This window comes from Triticum aestivum, chromosome 4B, assembly GCF_018294505.1.
Source record: "Triticum aestivum cultivar Chinese Spring chromosome 4B, IWGSC CS RefSeq v2.1, whole genome shotgun sequence".
Taxonomy (NCBI): Eukaryota; Viridiplantae; Streptophyta; class Magnoliopsida; order Poales; family Poaceae; genus Triticum; species Triticum aestivum.
The window spans coordinates 509,752,315-509,762,880 of NC_057804.1; positions in this window are offsets into that span (position 1 = coordinate 509,752,315).

Here is a 10,566-nt window from a genome sequence, read left to right on the forward strand (position 1 = left end):
GGGAAAATAAATAGAAACACGGCTGCAAGATCTCCTGGTAAAGCGATGGTACAATGGTGAAACAATATATGCTAGGACAACTGCAAGTAACGTGGATTATCTACAATGCCCCATGGAGCTAGGAAAAGAATTTGTTGTGCTCAAGAATTGGTTGCCAATCTGATATAATTTGTTTTCTTGTTTAGACATCATGCATGTCAAAACAAATCATGGAACTCCAATCTTCCATGTACCATAACCATGTATATGGCAATGATCCAGAAGAACAACCAATAATCATGCATCATTGGATGGAAAAAAATTGTATTCATTCATATATGGATGTAACTATAGAAGCCATGACAAAAACCAATCAACGAATCATGCAAGATAAGCTCATCATAAAATAGCTACATAGTAGAAATTGTAGAATACGACTATAAATGCATCAATGGAGGAAAAGGAACAACCTAATATGAATCAGATGCCATGAGGAAGGTACCAGCTCCCGACAGAGACTTTGAACTCCACCTATAACTTAGTGGAGACAGTCATGCATGAAGCAAAATCAACAACACTGCGTGAGGTTAACTTTTAAGATGTAATTAGGGCTTGGCATAGTTACCTGCCCATGGCGAAAGAAATATGGGGACTGGTTCTTGATAAAGCGCACATGCTCGAGATGATACCTCAAATTCGGCCGTGGAGCGCGTACACAACAATCTGGAAGCACAACTTCATGAAGCGCTTCGCCGTTGGTCAGGGAAGCTTCAGGTCAACTCCTCGCGATTCACCCTGTCCAAAATGGTAGTGGCAAAGGTGTGCGGGCGGTACGACGGGGCTTCAACTTCGGCGCTCCAGCGCACTGATTTTCCGATAGCAAAACCTGATAACCTAGCTAATCCTCTTGAGAATGGAGATGATTTGTTTCTTAAAAGGGAGATTAACTCCTGCGCTTGCTTAGTGGAGAAGATGAAGATGATCCGACATAGAATATTAAGAGAGCTGCGGAAAATCAATCGATTCAGTGGGAGTAATTTTTTTAGGGACATTCAGTGGGAGTAACTGGGGAGGCGATAGTCACGTTTTGTTTTCCAGGTTGTCCCATCAAACCAAAGCAGCACACCTATTTGACCCATGGTCTGGAGCCAAAAGAAACAACTAGCTCTATATAGAGCCCATGCACTGGAGAGGGCTCAATTGTTTTTTCCTTCTTATTAATTAATGAGGAAAGAGGCCTGATCGCTACTACTGAAGAGAAAGGAGAAACTTCTTTTATTTTTTTGATGATGAGTTGAGGGACGGTCGAAAATGAATGCATGACATGCATGTGCATGTTCTGTTTTTCTTACATGGCAGGAATATTGATGTGGGATGAGTGCATGACTAGAAAATGAAGTAGTACATGTGTGGGGCATGTGTGGTGATGTGGATAGGCTGCATGTCAAGAGAAATAGGATAGTGGGGATGAACTATTTAGGTATTATAGATTCATAATCACCCAACTAGCATTACTTTGATATTATCACCTCCATATCACAAAACAATTATCAAGCATAAAACTTATCTTAGTATTCAACGTACTCAAAAGGAAGTTTCACATATCCTGAATACCAAGTATATTAATATTAAGCAAATTACCATGCTATTAACAACTCTCAAAAATAATCTAAGTGAAGCATGAGAGATCAATAGTTTCTTTAAAACAAATCCACCACCGTGCTCTAAAAGATCTAAGTGAAGTACTAGAGCAAAAATTATCACGCTCAAAAGATATAAGTGAAGCACTATGGGCAAAACTATCAAGCTCAAAAGATATAAGTGAAGCATATAGAGTATTCTAGCAAATTCCAATTTGTGTATGGATCTCTCAAAAGGTGTGTACAGCAAGGATGATTGTGGTAAACTAACAAGCAAAAACGCAAATAATACAAGACGCTCCAAGCAAAACACATAACATGTGGTGAATAAAAATATAGCTCCAAGTAAATTACCGATGGAAGTAGACGAAAGAGGGGATGCCTTCTGGGGCATCCCCAAGCTTTGACTTTTTGGTTTCCTTGGATTATCTTGGGGGTTCCATGGGCATCCCCAAGCTTAGGCTCTTGCCACTCCTTGTTCCATAATCCATCAAAAGAATTCACCCAAAACTTGAAAACCTCACAACACAAAACTCAATAGAAATCTCGTGAGCTCCGTTAGTGAAAGAAAACAAAGGACTACTTTAAGGTACTGTAATGAACTCATTCTTTATTTATATTGGTGTTAAACCTACTGTATTCCAACTTCTCTATGGAATATAAACTATTTTACTAGCCATAGATTCATCAAAATAAGCAAACAACACACGCAAAACAGAATCTGTCAAAAACAGAACAGTCTGTAGTAATCTGTAACTAATGCAAACTTCTGGAACTATAAAAATTCTACAAAAATAGGAAGTCCTGGAAAATTTGTTTATTGATCATAAGAAAAAATAATCAACACAAAATCACGTTCGTGTGATTTAAAAAAATTATATTCGTGCGTGCAAAGTTTCTGTTTTTCAGCAGAATCAAATCAACTATCATCGTAGGTTATCCTATAGGTTCTACTTGGCACAAACACTAATTAAAACATAAAACCACATCTAACCAGAGGCTAGATGGATTATTTATTCCTAAACAGAAGAAAAAAAAATTTGGGTTGCCTCCCAACAAGCGCTATCGTTTAACGCCCCTAGCTAGGCATAAAAGCAAGGATAGATCTAGGTTTTGCCATCTTTGGTAGGCAATCCATAAGTGGCTCTCATGATAGATTCATAAGGTAATTTTATTTTCTTTCTAGGGAAGTGTTCCATGCCCTTATTTAAGGGAAATTGGAATCTAATATTCCCTTCCTTCATATCAATAATCGCACCAATCGTTCTAAGGAAAGGTCTACCAAGAATAATAGGACATGAAGGATTGCAATCTATATCAAGAACGTTAAAATCTACGGGCACATAATTCCTATTTGCAACAATAAGAACATCATTAATTCTTCCCATAGGCTTTTTAATAGTGGAATACGCAAGATGCAAGTTTAGAGACCAATCTTCAAAGTCATGGAAATCTAGCAAATCACACAAAGTTTTGGGAATAGTGGAGACACTAGCACGCAAATCACACAAGGCATGAAACTCATAATTTTTAGTTTTTATTTTAATAGTAGGTTCCCACTCATCATAGAGTTTTCTGGGGATAGAAACTTTCAACGAAGTATTTCTTCATAAGATTGCATCAAGGCATCAATAATGTGTTCGGTAGGCCTTATTTTGACTATAAGCATGAGGGGAATTTAGAACGGATTGCAACAAGGAAATACAATCAATTAGAGAGCAATTTTCATAATTAAATTCCTTGATATCCAAAATAGTGGGTTTAGCAACATCTAGGTTTCTATTTCTTTCAATCCCACTTCCATCAATTTCATCTCCAAGGTCTAAAAACTCCGAATTCTTAGAACGCCTTCTAGGTAAAGGAAGATCATATTCAGTTTCATCAAGATTCATATTGAAAAACAAATATGGGGGACACATCAATAACTTTTAGATCTTCATCTTGATTTTCATAGGAATTGTAAGAACACACTTTAATAAAGGCATCTTTGGAAGCACGCATCCTAGCGGTTCTTTCTTTGCACTCATCAATGGAAATTCTCATAGCTTTGAGAGACTCATTGATATCATGTTTAGGACGAATAGATCTAAGCTTTAAAGAATCAGTTTCAAGAGAAATTATATCAACGTTCCTAGCCAAATCATCAACTTTAAGCAATTTCTCTTCAAGCAAAGCAATTAAACTCTTTTGTGAATTCATAAACTCTTTAACACTACTCTCAAATTCGGAGGACATCTTATTAAAATTTCCATAAGAGTTGTTGTAGGAATTTCCATAATTATTAGAAGGATTACTAGGAAAAGGCCTAGGATTAAAATTCCCTCTATACGCGTTGTTACCAAAATTATTCCTATCAACAAAATTCACATCCATAGATTCATTATTATTCTCAATCAAAGTAGACAAGGGCATGTCATTAGGATCAGAAGAAACACTCTTAGTAGCAAATAATTTTGTAAGTTCATCCATCTTTCCACTCAAAACATTAATTTCTTCTATCGCATGCACTTTTTTATTAGTAGATCTTTCAGTATGCCATTGAGAATAATTTACCATAATATTATCCAGAAGTTTAGTATCATCTCCTAGAGTGATTTCCATAAAAGTGCCTCCCGCGGCCGAATCTAAAAGATTTCTAGAAGCAAAATTCAATCCGGCATAATTGTTTTGTATAATCATCCACAAGTTCAAACCATGTGTAGGATAATTACGTATCATTAATTTCATTCTCTCCCAAGCTTGTGCAACATGTTCATCATCAAGTTGCTTAAAATTCATAATATCGTTCCTAAGAGAGATAACCTTAGCGGGAGGAAAATACTTAGAGATAAAAGCATCTTTGCATTTGTTCCAAGAATCAATACTATTTTTAGGCAAAGATGAAAACCACGCTTTAGCACGATCTCTAAGTGAAAAAGGAAATAGCTTTAATTTAACGACATCATTATCGACATCTTTTTTCTTTTGCATATCACATAAATCAACGAAGCTATTCAGATGAGTAGCGACATCTTCACTAGGAAGGCCGGCGAATTGATCTTTCATAACAAGATTCAACAAAGCAGTATTGATTTCACAAGATTCAGTATTGGCAAGAGGAGCAATCGGAGTGCTAAGCAAATCATTATTATTGGTATTGGTGAAGTCACACAATTTGGTAGCATCTTGAGCCATCGCGACAAACAAGCAATCTAACACACGAGAAAACAAAAAGGCAAACGAGAAAAAGGCGAAAGGGAAAGAGAGGAGGAGATTGGGAAAGAGAGGGAGAATAAAATGACAAGGGTGAAGTGGGGGAGAGGAAAACGAGAGGCAAATAATGTAATGCGAGAGATATGGATTGTGATGGGTACTTGGTATGGTTGACTTTTGCGCAAACTCCCCGGCAACGGCACCAGAAATTCTTCTTGCTACCTCTTGAGCACTGCGTTGGATTTCCCCGAAGAGGAGAGGATGATGCAGTAAAGTAGCGTAAGTATTTCCCTTAGTTTTTGAGAACCAAGGTATCAATCCAGTAGGAGGCCATGCACAAGTCCCTCTTACCTGCACAAAATGATAGCTACTCGCAACCAACGCGATTAGGGGTTGTCAATCCCTTCACGGTCACTTACGAGGGTGAGATCTGATAGAGATGATAAATAATATTTTTGGTATTCTTGATATAGAGATGCAAAGTGAAAAGTAAAAGGCAAAGTAAAAACAAAGCAAGTATTAAAGTAATGGAGATTGATATGATGAGAATAGACCCAGGGGCCATAGGTTTCACTAGTGGCTTCTCTCAAGAGCATAAGTATTCTACGATGGGTGAACAAATTACTATTGAGCAATTGATAGAATTGAGCATAGTTATGAGTATATCTAGGTATGATCATGTATATAGGCATCACGTCCGAGACAAGTAAACCGAAATGATTCTGCATCTACTACTATTACTCTACTCATCGACCGCTATCCAGCATGCATCTAGAGTATTAAGTTAAAAACAGAGTAACGCCTTAAGCAAGATGACATGATGTAGAGGGATAACTTCATGCAATATGATAAAAAACCCCATCTTGTTATCCTCGATGGCAACAATACAATATGTGCCTTGCTGCCCCTTCTGCCACTTGGAAAGGACACCGCAAGATTGAACCCAAAGCTAAGCACTTCTCCCATTGCAAGAACTACCAATCTAGTTGGCCAAACCAAACGGATAATTCGAAGAGACTTGCAAAGATAACTCAATCATACATAAAAGAATTCAGAGAAGATTCAAATATTATTCATAGATAAGCTGGATCATAAACCCACAACTCATCGATCTCAACAAACACACCGCAAAAAGAAGATTACATCGAATAGATCTCCACAAGAGAGGGGGAGAACATTGTATTGAGATCCAAAAAGAGAGAAGAAGCCATCTAGCTACTAACTATGGACCCGTAGGTCTGAGGTAAACTACTCACACTTCATCGGAGAGGCTATGGTGTTGATGTAGAAGCCCTCCGTGGTGGATGACCCCTCCGGCGGAGCTCCGGAATAGGCCCCAAGATGGGATCTCGTGGATACAGAAAGTTGCGGCGGTGGAATTAGGTTTTTCGCTCTGTATTTGATCTGTCAGGGGTATGTAGGTATATATAGGAGGAAGGAGTACGTCGGTGGAGCAACAGGGGGCCCACGAGGTAGGGGGCGCGCCTAGGGGGAGGGCGCGCCACCCATCCTCGTGACCGCCTTGGTTGTTCCTTGGAGCAGGGTCCAAGTCTCCTGGATCACGTTCGGTGAGAAAATCACGTTCCCGAAGGTTTCATTCTGTTTGGACTCCGTTTGATATTCTGTTTCTTCGAAACACTGAAATAGGCAAAAAAACAACAATTCTGGGCTGGGCCTCCGTTTAATAGGTTAGTCCCAAAAGTAATATATAAGTGGAAAATAAAGCCCAATATAGTCCAAAACAGTAGATAAAGTAGCATGGAGCAATCAAAAATTATAGATACATTGGAGACATATCAGCTGGCAGGGAGTGGTCGCGGCTTGGGTCGCTGACACCTGGGGCCCGCGGGGTCCACGCTGCTGGTCAACTCCCTCCTCCCGCGCCTGCTCCTTCTCCCCCGATGATGCATTGAGGCAGAGGCGAGGTCGGCCGCCCTAATGATGATAGCCGGTGGCACGGTCCACCATTCGAGGCGCCCGACCTACTGGCATGATCAGTAGGACGAGGCGGTCCCCTTCAGGTAGAACACGACCACCGAAGAGCTTGGGAGAGCGCGGGAAGCCAGCTGCGACGGACGGCTGCTCTGGGTGCCATCGAGCACACGTCCACAAGCCACTAGAGGAGAAGCTGGAGGTCGGGGCGACCTTGTGGGTGTTAAGGGAGATCTCTGGTGGTGGTGGAGGGCAAGGAGGGGGCGGCGTTGAGCGAATCTAGCTGAGCATGGCTGGCGGCCATGGCGGCAATGATGGTCGTGGAGGGCTCTGATACGTCCATTGTGCATCATGCTTTTATATCAATATTTATTGCATTATGGGCTGTTATTACACATTATATCTCAATACTTATGGCTATTCTCTCTTATTTTACAAGGTTTACCATGAAGAGGGGCAATGGCGGCAGCTAGAATTTTGGCTGGAAAAGGAGCAAACCTTGGAAACCTATTCTGCACAACTCTAAAAGACCTGAGGCTCCACGAAACAACCTTTTGGATTTATTAAGGAATTATGAGCAAAAGAAATAGGCCAGGGGGCCCACACCCTGTCCAGGAGATAGGGGCGCCCCCCCTAGGGCGCGCCCCCTATCTCCTGGGCCCCCTGGTGGGCCCCCGGCGTCCCTCTTCTGCTATATGAAGGGTTTTGTCCTGGAAAAAATTGTGGGCAAGCTTACGGGATGAAACTCCGCCGCCACGAGGCGGAACCTTGGCGGAATCATTCTAGGGCTCTGGCGGAGCTGTTCTGCCGGGGACACTTCCCTCTGGGAGGGGGAAATCATCACCAACGATCCTCTCATCGGGAGGGGGTCAATCTCCATCAACATCTTCACCAGCACCATCTCATCTCAAAACCCTAGTTTATCTCTTGTATCCAATCTTGTATCAAAACCACAAATTGGTACCTGTGGGTTGCTAGTAGTGTTGATCACTCCTTGTAGTTGATACTAATTGGTTTACTTGGTGGAAGATCATATGTTCAGATCCTTCATGCATATTATTACACTTCTGATTATGAACATGAATATGCTTTGTGAGTAGTTACGTTTGTTCCTGGGGACATGGGTGAAGTCTTGCTATTAGTAGTCATGTGAATTTGGTATTCGTTCGATATTTTGATGAGATGTATGTTGTCTCTCCTCTAGTGGTGTTATGTGAAGGTCAACTACATGACATTTCACTATTATTTGGGCCTAGAGGAAGGCATAGGGAAGTAATAAGTAGATGATGGGTTGCTAGAGTGACAGAAGCTTCAACCCTAGTTTATGCGTTGCTTCGTTAGGGGTTGATATGGACCCATATGTTTAATGTTGTGGTTAGGTTTACCTTAATACTCCTTTTTGTAGTTGAGGACGCTTGCAATAGGGGTTAATCATGAGTGGGATGCTTGTCCATGTTAGGGCAGTACCCAAGTGCCGGTCCACCCACATATCAAATTATCAAAGTACCGAACGCGAATCTTATGAACGTTATGTAAACTAGCTTGACGATAATTCCCAATGTGTCCTCGGGAGCTTCTTCCTCATTATTAGAATTTGTCCAGGCTTATCCTTTGCTACATAAAGGATTGGGCCACCTTACTGCACTTTATTTACTTTATTTATTTCTTGCTCATTACTATTTATCTTATCACAAAACTATCTATCACCTACTATTTCAGTGCTTGCAGAGAAAACCTTACTGAAAACCGCTTATCATTTCATTTTGCTCCATGTTGGGTTCGACACTCTTACTTATTGAAAGGACTACGATAGATCCTCTACACTTGTGAGTCATCAAGACTCTTTTCTGGCGTCGTTGCCGGGGAGCATAGCGCTCTTGGTGAGTGGAACTTGGTAAGGAAACATTTATATAGTGTGCTGAAATTTTCTGTTACTTGTCACTATGGAAACTAATCCTTTGAGTGTCTTGTTTGGGGTATCTTCACCCCAACCAGAAGAGCAAAGAGATGCTCCTCAGCCTACTGAACCTTATGAAAATATTCACTTTGAGATTCCTTCGGGTATGATAGAAAAACTGCTAGCTAATCCTTTTGCAGGAGACGGAACATTGCATCCCGATTTACACCTTATCTTTGTGGATGAAGTTTGTGGATTATTTAAGCTTGCAGGTATTCCCGATGATGATGTAAAAAGGAAGGTCTTTCCTTTATCTTTGAAGGGATATTCAATGACATGATATAGGCTATGTGATGATACGAGATCTTGGAATTATAAGCGATTGAAATTGGAATTTCACCAGAAGTTCTATCCTATGCATCTTGTTCATCGTGATCGTAATTACATATATAATTTCTGGCCTCACAAAGGAGAAAGCATCGCTCAAGCTTGGTGGAGGCTTAAGTCAATGTTATATTCATGCCCCAATCATGAGCTCTCTCAGGAAATGATTATTCAGAATTTTTATGCTCGACTTTCTCTTGATAATCGCAACTTGCTCGATACTTCCTGTGTTGGTTCCTATATGATGAAGACTATTGATTTCAAATGGGACTTATTGGAAAGAATTAAATGCAACTCTGAAGATTGGGGTTCCGACGATGGTAAGGAGTTAGGTATGACACCTAAGTTTGATTGTGTTAAATCTTTTATGGATACCAATGCTTTCCGTGGATTTAGCTCTAAGTATGGACTTGCCTCTGAGATAGTAGCTACTTTTTTGAAACTTTTGCTACTCACATTGATCTCCCTAAAGAGAAGTGGTTTAAATATAATCCTCCTGTTAAAGTGAAAGTAGTTGCACCAATTACAGTCGAAGAGAAGACTATTATATATAGTGATCCTATTATTCCTGCTGCTTATGTTGAAAAACCTCCTTTTCCTGTTAGGATAAAAGATCATGTTAAAGCTTCTACTATTGTTCGTAAGAGTAATACTAGGACTTATACACCTCCTAAGGAAATTAATGTTGAACCTGGTATTGCTATGATTAAAGATCTCTTGGATGAGGATTTAGATGGGCATGTTATCTCTTTCTTGGGTAAAACTGCTAATATTGCTAGACCCGATACTAAGACAAGTAGACCTGTTGTAGGCACGCCTGTTATTTCTATTAAAATAGGAGATCATTGTTATCATGTTTTATGTGATATGGGTGCTAGTGCTAATGTGATACCTTATGATCTTTATAAAGAAATTATGCATGATATTGCACCTGTTGAATTAGAAGATATTGATGTTACTATTAAGCTTGCCAATAGGGACACCATTAAACCTATTGGGATTGTTAGAGATGTTGAAGTCTTGTGTGGGAAGATTAAATACCCTGCTGATTTTCTTGTTCTCGGTTCCCCACAAGATGATTTTTGTCCCATTATTTTTGGTAGACCCTTCTTGAATACTGCTAGTGCTAAGATTGATTGTGAAAAGAATATTGTCACTGTTGGCTTAGATGGTATGTCTCATGAGTTTAATTTCGCTAAGTTTAGTAGAAAACATCGTGAAAAGGAACCATCTAGTAAGGATGAAATTATTGGTCTTGCTTCCATTGCTGTTCCTCCAACTGATCCGTTAGAACAATATTTGCTAGACCATGAGAACGATATGTTTATGAAGGAAAGGGAAGAAATAGATGAAGTGTTCCTTAAACAAGAACCTATGCTGAAACATAATCTTCCTGTTGAAATTCTTGGGGATCCCCCTCCACCCAAGGGTGATCCCGTGTTTGAACTCAAACCATTACCTGATAATCTTAAGTATGCTTATCTTGACGAAAAAGAAATATATCCTGTTATTATTAGTGCTAACCTTTCAGAGAAAGAAGAA